Here is a 15,035-nt window from a genome sequence, read left to right on the forward strand (position 1 = left end):
ACAAGGCTTTACCTATTAAGCATACAAATATGTATGTATATATACATATATATGTCTTTTTTAGAAAATGATACATTTTAAGCTAGACAGGGCCTTAGGAATCATCTAAATTTACATAATGAACTTACTTTACATAATGAACAAATAGAATCTTCGTACAGTTAAAGGCCAATGCTTAAAAGCACCAGTTACCCCTTCCTAACTCAGGACTTCTCTAACACACTGCAAATTTCCCATATAAAAGCACTAAAAAAACAACAACAACAACAACAAAAAACCGTTAAGTTTTTCCTTGGCAACACTGCACTCAATAAACTGTCTATATACGATTATAGGAGAAAAGTCACTAATGATTCCACTGCATGCTCAAGCTTTGAGCATCTGATTTTTACCATTCATTCTACCAGGAACAAAGGAATTTAGAAATAAATCGAATCTCTTCTTAACTGTGATAACTTTACTAAACAATGGGATATCGATTTACCTGTCATTTAATTTCCAAACAATTCAATAACCATTCAATATTTGCAAGAGTAGGTAATGAATATATAGTCAAAAAATAAGCGCAAAACTGAATATTTAGTACAAGGTACAGTCAACAAGGAATTAAGTTATAGTATGATATGATATGATTCTATAAATACAAAATTTGAAAATTATAGTATTACAATAGACATGTCAGAATTTCAAATTTAGCAATCTGAAAAACACATGTCCTTTTTCTAATCTAATCATCTTTACATATTTTTTCATAAAACAACCCATTCCTTCCTCTAGCGATCACTATAACTTAATCAGCTTATTTATTATTGTGCATACTATAATCAAGATAACCAGAAATGCTAATAAAACTAAAGCTGAACTTTCTCCTTAAAACAGTCTCCAAACTTCTCTTACAAATACTTTAACAAAAATGGTAATAGTATTAATTTCCAACATTTTTGCATTATTCCAGTAAAAAACAGATCAAAAAACTCTCATATATACATGTGTGTGTGTGTGTACAGATATATATATATATATACACACACATTGATATATAGGTCCAGCACTATGGAAATTAAAAATAAAACTTGTAAAATAACATACATAGCATGATTTCAGTTTTATAAACCAAAAAAGCTAAATAATTATATATGTAAATAATGGTAAATAGAGTCACATAAGAAAGGATGGATGCTACCTATTAACACTAGCATGATGGCAGGTAGAAGAGTATATATTAAGTATTCTTTAATATACCAGTTTTTGACCCTTAACAATGAACAGGTATTACTCTAAAATATAATAAAGTATACAATTAATTTTTTAAAAGGGAGAGGATACAAACATATAAAGGACAAATTTTTCTTAAATTACATTGTGAATATATAGGAGCTAAGACACTGCTCTTAGTTACTTAAATAACTAGAACAGTTGGGATTTTTTGCCTTTCTTTACAATAATGATGATACACTTATACAAAGTCCTATACTTTACCACCTCTATGACTAAGGGGAAAATTAAAAAAGTGAAACACAGCAGTGATGTGAATTGCCGTAGGTCACACAGCAAAATCACATTCTTCTGACTCCTTGTGCTGTGCTTTTCCTAAAATAAATAGCCTATGTATGGTAAACTTAACTACAAATGCTGAGTCTATAGCAAACAGCAATGACTGTGCCTAAAGATACCACTGTGGTGAAAGTATTTTCCATCCTAAATTCTAATGCTTTGATTGGAGTGAGGGAAAGCAACCCCGAGACATCTGCTGTTAGTTACAGAAGTTCTCTTCAGTTACAGAAGGTAGATACTAAGAAAGCCTGTGGAATAAACCACTATGTGCCTAATGGGATTTCCTGCAAAGGAGCAAAACGTACAGTGTCTTGAACCATAACACAACAAAATATATGAACATGACATGCAGTAACTTCAGTAGCTTCAAAATCATCTGACTTTTAGACCCCTGAGTAATGGGAAGTGGGAATCACTTTAATGTATTTAGAATATTTCGTTTCCCTTTGAAAGCTTTAATAAGCATATGTGTATAAATGTCAGGAAAATGTCAACATATTAAATAAATTCAAGACTATTAGTAATATCACAAAAACCATACGATTATCTTTTTTTTTTTTTTAACATTAGCTTGTCACTATTTCCTCACAAGCTCATTGTCTCTTTAAAATGCAACAGAGAGATCTTTCTTTGGAAGGTGGAGGGAGGGACTGGGGGACTGGGAGACAGGGCCCAGTGCTATTTGGATGAATGAGTAATATTTGTTAATCATTTATTATAGAGGCAATTTTTAAAAAATTGTAACCAATCAAAATCAGAGACAATGGCATTGTTTCTGATTAGAATGTATGCTGGTCCTCAGATTTAAGATCTATAAACTGCCTAAGGGATCACTACAGTAATGTGACATTAGCATTAAATCCACATTAAAAGTATTGAAATCTGCACACACCCATGACACACTTGTCGGCCAAAAGGAAAGAGACTGGTTTATGGAAAGGACCTCCTAGAAAAGAGAAAAATTTCATGCAGTTTCATTTCATGGTCACAGTTTGAGGGAAATGTCTGATTTAACATGTAATTTTACCTTAAAGCTCATCTATGTATTGGCTTACTTGAGAAAAATAGATTAAAACTTTCAAAGGAATGAGATCTCTTTCATTAAAATTTTTAGTCACATGAGGTAATAAATATTTTTACTCACTGTTTAATAAATTTATAGAGGATATAAGTAAAACATCAGTACATTTTGAGATAACATTTGAACAGTTGTCCAAAACAGTTTTTCCCAATACAATGGGGAAAATATAACACTATAACTGTGGTATTAAAAAATGCAAGACAAGAAAAGTGAGTTTACAATAGGGTCCATAATCTCTTTTTTGCATTTTCTAGTTCATGTGATATATTAACTGAACCTCAAAGTATAGTAATGCATTAACTGTGTTTATATTTGTATTAAATAAAACTGTTAGTCTGAGAGCTGAAATACAGCAGTTTGATTTGCAAGTTCCAAGTAAAACAGCCTAAAACAGAGAAGAAAGGGCTTTTATTAGAACCTGACAGTGTTATTGATGAGTATGTAGTGGTACAGGCCTGCCTACATTTCTGGCAAACAACAACTATTTTCTTAAAAACCACTTCTGAGCTAAATAAGCTATTAATGATAGTTGCTTTTCAACACATAAAATGGTCAGACTGTCTTGTGTGACCACAAGGACAAGTAGGTCATCATTCTGAAATGTTACACAATATAAGAAACATAAATGAGACAACTGTGGGGAGACAAAACCCACAGGTATGGCTCCAGAGTTCTTTTGGTATTAATAGAAAGCAAATCCTACTTAAAGCTAAACTCTTGTAACCCTTTTATCAAAAGATTTATTACCACTCATTTAATTTTACACCTAAGGCAGAACAAGGTATTATTAGTCCTAAAGTCTGCTCTAGTCTTGAAAAAGCACAACTTAACATCTGAAACAAAAATAATGGGGAAAAAAATTGTTACTCTTGCAGAATAAGATGATAAATTAGGCAGTATCCCCTCCCTAAGTTTATTAACACACAACTAATCATTCACCGCTTGAAAAATCCTACTAAACAAATATAAGTGAAACATCTAGATTTTTCATTAGACTCTTGGACATACGTCTTTCAAGTCAATGATTTAATATGTATTCTTCCTCCTGGTGGTTACTGAACAATCAGCATAGGTCTGATTTGGGAACTTGGTGAAGTGTATTATCTCAAGTTCCACCACAGACTCAGAGAATCATAACGTGCATTTGAACAGGAGTCCCAGATTGTTTGTATGCACAGTAAAGATGGTGAAGTATTTATCCTGTCACCCTCTTTAAACCGACATCTGGGATCAGCATTGTGGAATGGTAGGTTAAGCTGTCACTTGTGATGCCAGCATCCCCAAATGGGTGCCGACTGGTGTCCTGACTGCTCCACTTCTGATGCAGCTCCCTGATAATGTGCTGGGAAAGCAGCAGGGGATAGCCCAATGGCTTGGGCCTCTGCACACATGTGGGAGATTTGGAAGAAGTTCCTGGCTCCTGGCTTTGGTCTGGCCCAGTCCTGCCAGTTGCAGCCATTTGGGGAGTGAATCAGAGGATGGGAGATCTGCATGTGTGTGCATGTGTGTGTGTGTGTGTGTGTATTTTTCCTCTCTCCTTATAATTCTTTCAAATAAATAAATCTATCTTTTAAACAAAGAAAAAACCCATCTCCACTTATTTAACTGAAAAAAAGAACAAGAAAAGCTTTAGAAACACCACACTCATCAGGATAATTCATTCCCTGTGAAAGGAGACACAGCAGCAGTTTTCTTCGAGACAGAAACAACTCATAAAAATATTTTGACCGTAAAAAGTGACATTTTTTTCACATAACTCAACCTAATATTTCTTATTTCATCCTTCTCCCAAAAAGAAAGGAAAGTATTATTTTTATACTGTGCCTATAAACAACAGCTGTATTGTAATGAAATGACAAAGACTGATCTCCTGTACTTTTCATAATTATAAAAAAAAAATTGCAAAAACAGAAACAAAAATAACCCTACCTGACTACAGTAAGAAACTCTCTAATAAAATAAATATGTTAACTCCCATCCAGTAGTTCAATAAGGGCTACTACTCACTACATGAGTAGTGAACTTAAAAAACATAGAATGGTAGGAATAAAAAACATGAACATAGTCCCTTTGATATAAAAAAACTTCAGAGTCAATTTTCTACATCTTCAGAGCATCAGTAATAAAAGAGAAAGAGAGAGACGGAGAGAGAGAGAAACAGTTTCTGGGTGGCTATCTGGTACAAAGCTTAAGTTGTCTGCATACCTTACTGGAGTGCCTGATTCAAGTGAGCTCTGCTCCCAATTCCAGTTTCCTGCTAATACACAAACCGTCAGAGGCAGAAGGTGATGGCTCAAGTAATTGGGTCTCTGCTACCCGTGTGGGAGACCTGGTTTGGGCTCAGGGCTTCTGGCTTTAGGCTTGGCTCAGCCCTGTATATTACAAGCATTTGGGGAGTAAATCCTGGTCTTACCTCCTCTCAATCCCCTTTCAAATAAAGATAAGTAAGTAAATTAAAACTACATTTTAAAAACATCCCAGACCATTACACCTATACCTGTAAGCCGCTCATGTCCACTCCTTTAACCCTGTGATAATAGATGTAATATTGCAGATATAATCAGGAGGCATTTCATTCACATGATTCTATATCAAATGAAAATTATTTACTGAGGTTCATTACAAAAGCTAATTACATATAGTATTTTAAGCAGTTTTTTCACTCATTTTCTCTAAGTCTTTAAATATAATACAGAAACTGAACTTTTTTTGAGATGTTTTCTGTTTAACTCTGGTGATTTCTGTAGCACTATTGCAGGGTGATTCCTTAGCATTTGAGCTCTATTCAATATTGGTATCCAAAATTTCCATTATAAATTTCTCGATTTTCACAGAACCTTTCACATTTCTAATACTAAACTTAACACATTATCCAGAAACACAAACAAAAATCAACCCCAGAAAAATAAAGCACAACAGTAAAGGCCAAAAAAAACCAACACAAAAACAAAAACAGAGTACAGGTCTAAGAATTGGTTTTACCAAAGCACTAGTTATAGAGAGGGGGCTTCAAAATGAGTGAGATCAGTAGTGCAGCATCAGGGAGCATTGCTTCTGAGAGAAAAGCAAATAAACAGAATAAACGGGCAGTGAGGAGAAAAAAGAAACTCAAACAAGTAGAGAGAAACATGACGTATCACTCTCCTTTTCTTTCAATATACCCTGTCATCTACTAAAAGAAATTGTATGTCACTATATTGCAGAAGAGGGCATCCCTGAACTAGGAACACTATCAATAAAATGTGTAGAATGTAAAAAAAAAAAAAAATGCTCATACACAGCTATTCTAAGAAGCAGAAAATGCAAATCAAAATATTTTCACGATTAAAAACTTCCCCCCAAAACAATCATTAAGACTAAGAATCATTTAGACAGATTAAAAAAAAAAAAAAAAAGGAAATTGCAAGTCAGAAATGGGAAAAGTAAAAAAGTAAAAAAAGAAAAGGATGGAAATATATTTCACAAATGAATAAATTACAATGTGCCTAAGGAAGAATAAATTTGAATGAAAATTTAGTAAGATACATCAAAGCTAGAAAAATAACTGAGAGAATAAAATTAAATAAAGAAAAGAGATAAAATAAAAGTTAAAGAAAGTTAAGGGGCCGGCACTGTGGCATAGTGGGTAAAGCCTCTGCCTACAGTGCTGGTATCCCATATGGGCACTGGTTCAAGTCCCGGCTCCTCTGCTTCCAATCCAGCCCTCTGTTATGGCCTGGGAAATCAAAGGAAGATGGCCCAAGTCCTTGGGCCCCTGCACCCACATGGGAGAACCAGAGGAAGCTCCTATTCCTGGCTTCAGATTGCAGCTCCAGCCATTGCAGACAATTGGGGAATGAAACAGCGGATGGAAGACCTCTCTCTCTCTACCTTTCCTCTCTGTGTAACTCTGACTTTCAAATAAATAAATAAATCTTTTAAAAAAAAGTTATACCCACACATGCATAACACAAACAGACACACACACTCACATATACAGACACACAAAATTAAAGTCCCTGAAGCAGGAAAAAAAACAATGGAATAGAATGAATATTTGATACTATAATGCAAGAAAATTTCTAGAAAATTCAAATCTGCATATTAGGAAGTTTACTGTGTATTTGTTAAAATTCAGCTTCAGGAATAATTAACTTTTTGTATTAATTATAGTAAAACTAGTTTTTAAGGATAAATAAAAAAAAATGGCAATACCTCAAGTCAAAAATACCAAGAACAGGGGCCTGCGCTGTGGCATAGCAGGTAAAGCTGCTGCCTGCAGTGCTGGCATCCCACATGAGCGACTGTTTGAATGCCGGCCTCTCCACATGCAATCTAGCTCTCTGCTATGACCTGGGAAAGCAGTAGAAGACGGCCCATGTCCTTGGGCCCCTGCACCCACGTGGGAGACCCGGAAGAAGATCCTGGTTCCTGGCTTTGGATTGGCACAGCTCCAGCTGTTATGGCCAACTGGGGAGTGACCCAGTGGATGGAAGACCTTTCTGTCCGTCTCTCTCTGTCTCTCTTTCTGTAACTCTGACTTTCAAATAAATATATAAATAAATCTTTTAAAAATACCAATAATGATAATAATAATGATAATAATAATAAAAGGCTGATGCCAAGGACATCAAAAACAAGTGGAATGATATTTTTAAGAAAGTCAAGGATTTGATACCCACGCAAATTATTCAACAAGCAATACTACAGAAAAAACAACTTGAAATGATCTCAAGGAATACTGTACACAGGAGTCTTTTCTGAGGAATATACAACAGTGTACCCTATACAAATTTTTGGTCAATAACAGAGCATTCAATTCTTGTCCCATAAGATCATAATGGAGGTAAATCAACAGCCATCATAACAACTGAAACATTGCATTACTGATGTGTTATTGGTAATGCTGCTGTAAACAAACCTATTTTACTGTCATTAATTTAGAAGTAAAGCATAGGCAACTATGAATAGTGTAAAAACTGATGATAATAAACAACTGTTTCTTGTTTACAGATTTGCTATATGGTTCTTTTTATTGTTATACTCCAATATAGTCTTAAGAACCGAAGAGATTACTATAAAACCATATGCTAGGTTAACCTGGCAGCAGCCTCAGGTATCTCATGCTTTACAGCATCTCTTGATTGCATCAAATGGCTATGTGCAGTGATTGACCTATACCAGCTAGGTTTATGTAAGCATAGTCCATGATGTGTTACAATGACAGAAAAGCCAAACAACACACTTCTCAGAACACTTCCTCATGATTAAATAATACACGACTAAACTAGAAGATGATTTTCACCAAGACAACAGATAACTGAGGAAATATCAGCAAATGAATGACATTAAACATTTAATATATTTAATTTTAAAGCTGACTCTAAAACAAGGTGACAACAAAGAATATATAAATATACATTCTAACAAATTAGAAAGCATACAAGAAAAAAAATGACACAGTACTGGTGCTGTGGTATAGTGGGTTAAGCATCCGCCTGAGTTGCAGGCATCTCACATGAGTATTGGTTCTAGTCCCAGCTGCTTCTCTTCCGCTACAGCTCTCTGCTATGGTCTGGGAAAGCAGCAGAAGACAGTCCAGGCACTTTGGACCCTGCAACCACATTCCATATCGGAGTGCTGGTTTCAGTTCCAGTTACACCACTTCTGATCCAGCTTCCTGCTAATGTATCCTGAGAGGCAGAGATGATGGCTCAAGTGTTTGGGCCCCTACAACCCATGTGGGAGACCCAGATGGAGTTCTGGGTTCCTGGCTTTGGTTCCTGGCTGCTGTGGACATTTGAGAAGTGAACCAGTAAATGAAAGATTGATCTCTCTCTCTCAAGGAGATGAAAATAAATAAACAATACAGATAATAATAGTTTAAAATGTTAAGTAAAAGACAAAGGATTAAAAGCACTGAAAATATAAATACAAAGGTAACCATCAGAAAAAAACAAACTTTCCCAAATTTCACAATAAAACTCCTTTTTAAAAAAATAATTTATTAATTAATTTATTTGTTATGAAAGGAAAGGTAATACAGAGAGAGGGAGAGACAGAGAAAGAGATCTTTCACTGCTGGTTCACTAGCCACTGTGGTTTAATAGCTGGGGATAAGTTAGGTCAAGCCAGGAGGGAACTCCACCCAGGACTCCCACCTGGGTGGCAGAGGCCTAAGTACTTCAGTTATCTTTTGCTGCTTTCCAAGGCACATTAGCAGAGAAGTATATCAGAAATGGAAAAGCCGGGACTCAAACCAGTACTCTGCTATGAGATGCCAGTACTGCTGTGCCAAAATGCCAGTCGCAATAATAATAGTCTTAAGAGACAATTATTGGGGCCAGCACTGTAGCAAAGCTGGAAAAGCCACTGTCTGCAAGAAGAGCATCCTTACTGGGGCTGGTACGTCCCAGCTGCTTCATTTCCAATCCAGCTCCCTACTAATGGTCTGGGAAAGCAGCTAAAGATAGTCCAAGTGCTGGGGCCACTGCACCCACATGGAAGATCCAGAAGCTTCAAGTTCCTGGTTTCAGCCTGGCCCAGCCCTGGCATTGTGGGCATCTGAGGACTGAACTACTAGATGGAAGATCTCTGTCTCTCTGCCTCTCCTTCTTGTTCTCTGTAATTCTATCAAATAAATAAGTAAATCTCTAAAAAAGAGACACAGAAAGGGAATTCTCCATAGTGGTTCTACAGAATTTTACATCAGCATTTGTTATGGACCATCTTTTCAAAGATGTTTAGATAGCAAACAGTCTTGCAATATGAAAACAAGATATCTCCCTGGACAAGATGGAAGTTTTGAACACCTGATCAAGATAATAAAAATGTTTTTCCTAGGCAAAATTAAAACAGTTTTCCTGGCAGTCTTTTAATGAATTAAAAAAAATTAAGATTTATTTATTTATTTTGAGAGGCAGAATTAGAGAGAGAGAGAGAGTGGAAGAGATAGAGAGGTCTTCTATCTGCTGGTTGATTCTCCAGATGGCTGCAATGGCAGCCAGATTGAGCAGATCTGAAGCCAGGAGCTTATCCCAGGTCTCCCACGTGGGTGCAGGGGCCCAAGCACTTGGGTAATCTTCCACTGTTTCCCCAGGCCATCAGCAGAGACCTGGATTGCAAGAAGAGTAGCCAAGACACGAACTGGTACCCATATGGGTAGCTGGCACCACAGGTAGAAGCCTAACCTACAATGTCACAGGGCCAGCCCTATTATGAATGAATTCTTTTTTTAAAGATTTATTTATGTATTTGAAAGTCAGAGTTACACAGAGAGAGAAGGAAAGGCAGAGAGAGAGAGAGAGAGAGAGAGAAAGAGAGAGGTATTCCATCCGATCGCTCACTCCCCAATCAGCTGCAACGGCCGGAGCTGCACCGATCTAAAGTCAGGAGCCAGGAGCTTCTTCCGGATCTCCCACACGGGGTGCAGGGGCCCAAGGACTTGGACCATCTTCTACTGCTTTCCCAGGCCATAGCAGAGAACGAGATTGGAAGTGGAGCAGCCAAGTCTCGACCTGGCACACATATGGGATGCCGGCACTTCAGGGTGTTAACCCGCTGCGCCACAGTGCTAGCCCCTATGAATGAATCTTCAAACTTGGAGTTCCTAAGCTGGAAAAATATCTGCTAAGTATGCAAAATCACTCCTTGGGATCTGGGGATCAAGAGGAATCTATACAAACATAAGGTATGTACTAACAATTATCCTGGTAGTAATAAAAGCTTTATCTCTGACCTGGAAGTTTATGTATTTGACCATCATCTATCAAAGTATGGCAGACATACAAGTAGCCTAAAATCTCAGACCCTTAATAAAGACACAACCAAATATAGATAAAACAAATATAATGATTTAGTAATTATGGCCTAATTTCCAGGATAAATTGGTAAGCCAAAAAAAAAAAGATAAGCATAAATACAAAACAGTGAATACAATATGCTCTCTATCATGGATAAGAAAAAATGGATATAGGCATCTACACACAAGTGATTGTGAATATATAAAAATTAAAGCCCTGGAAGTATAAATCAGAATTCAATACAACTGAATGGCTATAAGAGAAAAGGAAAGTAGGCTAGAAATTGACACACCTCTCTGAGAGTAACATGTAGATTTTTTACTTTTTTTGTTTTTGTAAGATTTATTTATTTACTTGAAAGAGTTACAGAGAGGTAGAGGGAGAGGGAGAGGGAGAGGGAGAGGGAGAGGGAGAGGGAGAGGGAGAGGGAGAGGGAGAGGGAGAGGGAGAGGGAGAGGGAGAGGTAGGGAAAGAGAGAGATCTTCCATCTGCTAGTTCACTCCCCAAATGGCCATAACAGCCAGAGTTGAGCCCAAAGCCAGGATCTAGGAGCTTCCTCCAGGCCTCTCACGTGGATGCAGGGGCCCAAGGACATGGACCATCTTCTACTGCTTTCCCAGGCCACAGGAGAAGGGAAGTGGAGCAGCTGGGACTCGAACCGGTGCCCATATGGGATGCTGGCACTGCAGGCGGCAGCTTTACCTGCTATGCCACAACGCCAGCACAGATTTCTGACTTCTGAAAGCAAGCTAATACCATACATATCTAGAAATATAATTAAATCAGAAAGAACAGGGACAAAAGCACCTAAACTGAATGTAAACAGAAACAAATGACTGCAACTATTTTTCAAATGTGTAACATAACTATATTCCATGGGTGGATGGGGAGTAACTGCAAATAAATCTCTAACAATTTGTGGGTTTGTCTTTCACAAGATATGCTTTTAGCAATTCTGAAACTATTTTATATGCATTATATGACTGATTAAACGAGTACATGTATTGGTGCTGTAGGGAGTCAGAGTTCCCACTCTGAATAAGGGAATACAAATGTAATGTGGAGGGTAATAAGGAAAAAATTCGTAATTTGGATTGGAACTGAAAATTTTAGTAGGTCTTGTGCTTTCTTAAAATATCTATCTATCTATCTATCTACCTATCTATGTACCTGCTTACCTACTTAAGTTGGACTAAAAGTTACTAAAGTAATAAAATCCCAGAAACAAAGAACACAATAGCGTATGTCCAGAATTTAATTTCTAAATACTACTTCTCTATATAATGAAACAGGGTAACTTGAGGAAATGATAGATTGTAATTTGGTTGAGGGAACATATAAGAGGAGTGTGGAAAATCTTGTCATACAACAATAAAGAAATAAATACTTACAAAAAATACAAGAAAGAAAAGCTAATAAGAAGGTATGTCAAAAGAATTCAGAAATCACCTTAAAAGTATTCTCTCCAAATAAATCTAGGACAATCTGAGCATCAAAATAAATGAAAAAAAAATAGTAATTCATGAAAGTCTATTTAATAAAATAAAATACATGAATCCTTACTAATAATAAATAGATTATATTAAAATAAAGGTGGGTTGTTCCTTATGGTAGAATGATGACAGTGGGCTGGCGCCGCAGCTCACTAGGCTAATCTTCTGCCTGCAGTGCTGGTACTCCGGGTTCTAGTCCTGGTTGGGGTGCTGGTTCTGTCCTGGTTGCTTCTCTTCTAGTCCAGCTCTCTGCTGTGGCCCGGGAAGGCAGTGGAGGATGGCCCATGTCCTTGGGCCCTGCACCCGCATGGGAGACCAGGAGGAAGCACCCGGCTCTTGGCTTCAGATCAGCGCAGCATGGCAGCCACAGCGGCCATTTGTGGGGTGAGCCAATGGAAGGAAGACCTTTCTCTCTGTCTGTCTCTCTCACTGTCTAATTCTGCTTGTCAAAAAAAAAAAAAATTAAAAAAAAAAAAGAATGGTAACTGTAAATATGGAAGGATTGGTAGAATTGGAAAATCTCCATTTCCCAATCATCAAACAAGAATTGGCAATAGATCATAGAGAAACAACCTTTAAAACTCTGTCTAGAACTTAACCAGGCATAGGATTGATGGGTAGTGGACAAGTTCATGAAAAGAAAAAGTGTAGTAGGTTATAGTAAATTTAAGTCAAAAAGAATGCCATGCTAAACAGTTCTGAAGAAAAGCTGGCAACATAGAAAGAAAGGAATGATAGAATAATGATCGAACAAGTACCTGAGAGGTTGTAAAAGACTTAAGTAAAGGAAATCAATCCTCAAAGAGGTTCCAAGGGAATCCCATTCTTTTTTCCAAATACAACAGTTTTTCCTTTCTGGGGTTCTATACAACCATATAACAAGAAAAACTCAAAACCCGAAAGATAGTGCAACTATGTGTTTTCTTGTGAAAAGTAGAACAAGATTCATGTGTAATTTCTCTTAACCTATTTTTAAGGCAGAGAGAGAAAGAGAGAAAGAGAGAGAGAGAGAAAGAGAAAGAGAGTGGACTTTCATCCACTGGTTCACCCCCAGATGACCACAAGAAGCAGTTCTGGGCTAAAGTCAGGAGCCAGGAACTCCATCCTGGTTTCCCTTGTGGATAGCAGAGATGCAAGTATTAGGGCCATCTTTTTTCTGGCTTCCCAGGCACACTGAGAGGAAGGAAGGAGATTAACTGAGACTTGAACCAGTAATGTAATACGGGATGCTAGTGTCACAGGTGGAAGCTTAACCCACTGCACTGTGATGTTAGTCCCTTTCTTATTTAACTTTATATTAATTTTTATCCTTTCTGATAATAATGCTCATTTTCTGTTAATCAAAATTAATTTGGAAAAGACAAAGAAGAAAAAAGGGTACATAAAAAAGAGATTAATTCCCAATGTGAGAGATGTTCTTCTCACTTTAGTATTCTATATCATACATTTTAAAAATCAATCTATTAGAAGCTAGACATCTGGTTGAATTTTGGCTATAAAGCAAATTCAAAGAAGGGCTACATGTGCCAGAAGCAAGGGTTCTAGATATTTGCTCAGTGGGAAAGGAGAGATACACAAAATAAAGGAGGCCACAAGGTCTGCAAAAAACAGGTTCTTTAATGCTCAATCCATAAAGAATTGAGTACATCTCCTTCTTGGGCACAATTCTTAGGTTATGAAGAATATCACTGGCTTTACTGAATATTATGAATACACAAAGAAGGATAGGTAGACAGACAGATATAGAGATGAATATATTGCTAGTAGTTCAAAGTTAGTAGGTTAATAACAATGTCAAGTTACAGACTATCTCAAAAAACTTACATAAAATCCATTAAAAATCCATTGACTCTCCCTGTCTAACTATATGCTAATCCTGACTGTCTCAACTCTAAAATGCTTATCTCTGAAATACATTTGATATACATACCTCAGATAAAAGTGAAACATAGGTTAGGGTCACAAACAGAAGAGTATCATTAGAGAAGAATTATTAAAAGAATACTTGATAATTATTCTTGACTTGAATAAGTGATTATGCTGTATCAAAGGTTTTAAAATATTTTTAGCTAGAAAACTTTACCTTATTTGAACACTGGATAAAGTGTTCAGAAGTTTCCAGCACAAAATAACTGAAAGTAGAACTACTTTGGGTAAACTGGGCAGTGGAAATCTAAAGTATCACCTGCTGTGGGGAGCCTTCTTGACCGCCAAAAGTACACTTAGAAATTGATTGCTACATAAGATGATCAGTATAAATGGGTGAAATAGTCACTGAAAATGAAATCCTACCAGGTAAACATAAATAATATGAAATTTAAACTTGAGAGAAATCAAATCCATTATTGGATTTCCTAACAAAGTAAATGTAAATAATTATAATATTAAAAAGTCTTATTTTCAGAAGTATTAAAAGCTCATTTAGACACTATCATATCCATTCTTCCTTGTTATAAGTCTAATTGAAATTGCAATGTGATACCTCAGATTAACATCTTTACTCTGATGGCCTTATGTCTTAATATATCATCATGAAGTAGATAAAAAATTAGGGGTTCATGAAATGCCTTTTAATGTTAAAAATAACAATGTTATTCACTTATTTCTAATCCTGACACATAGTTCAAATTTTTAACTAGGTTATTAATAATTAATCTGTCATTTTTAGGATTGGTTTTCAAAGTCTGGGTTTACTTAGTTTCCTTGAACTATTCAAAGGAAAACCAAAAATCCCTTCCAACTCTAAAACTTCTGTAAGTCAAAATGAAGCTGTCTCTTGCTACTGGTGCTTTTGAGGAAGGAGAACAAAAGCACATTAATAGTTAACAAAGCCACAGTATGCTCTACGAATGAAGTCTTGCATTAAAAAAGTACTTAGACTGTATTTACAAAAGAATATCTACCATTAATTATTCAACATTGAGATTTGACCAGAAACCAGAGCATGATTTTATAATGCTCTGTTTAAATGAACTACTTAATGCTGTAATGAACACTCTATTCAGTGAGCTCAATGAATTTCAGACCTGTGATAATACTATGGTTTTTCCAATTTTTTGATCAATAGACAGATATTAATGCTAAATCAGTTTGAATTTCACTTGTTCTTTAAAAATGTTTACTTAA

At 36.3% G+C, this 15,035-nt stretch overlaps 1 protein-coding gene across 14 annotated transcripts in view; it reads right to left on the reverse strand.

The window, feature by feature from the left end:
• Positions 1 to 15,035, reverse strand: part of RSRC1 (arginine and serine rich coiled-coil 1) — a 447,518-nt gene that overhangs the window by 224,408 nt on the left and 208,075 nt on the right. The window lies entirely within an intron of this gene.

The sequence above is a fragment of the Oryctolagus cuniculus genome, chromosome 4 (genome assembly GCF_051225735.1).
Source record: "Oryctolagus cuniculus isolate XC-2025 breed Fujian yellow rabbit chromosome 4, ASM5122573v1, whole genome shotgun sequence".
Taxonomy (NCBI): Eukaryota; Metazoa; Chordata; class Mammalia; order Lagomorpha; family Leporidae; genus Oryctolagus; species Oryctolagus cuniculus.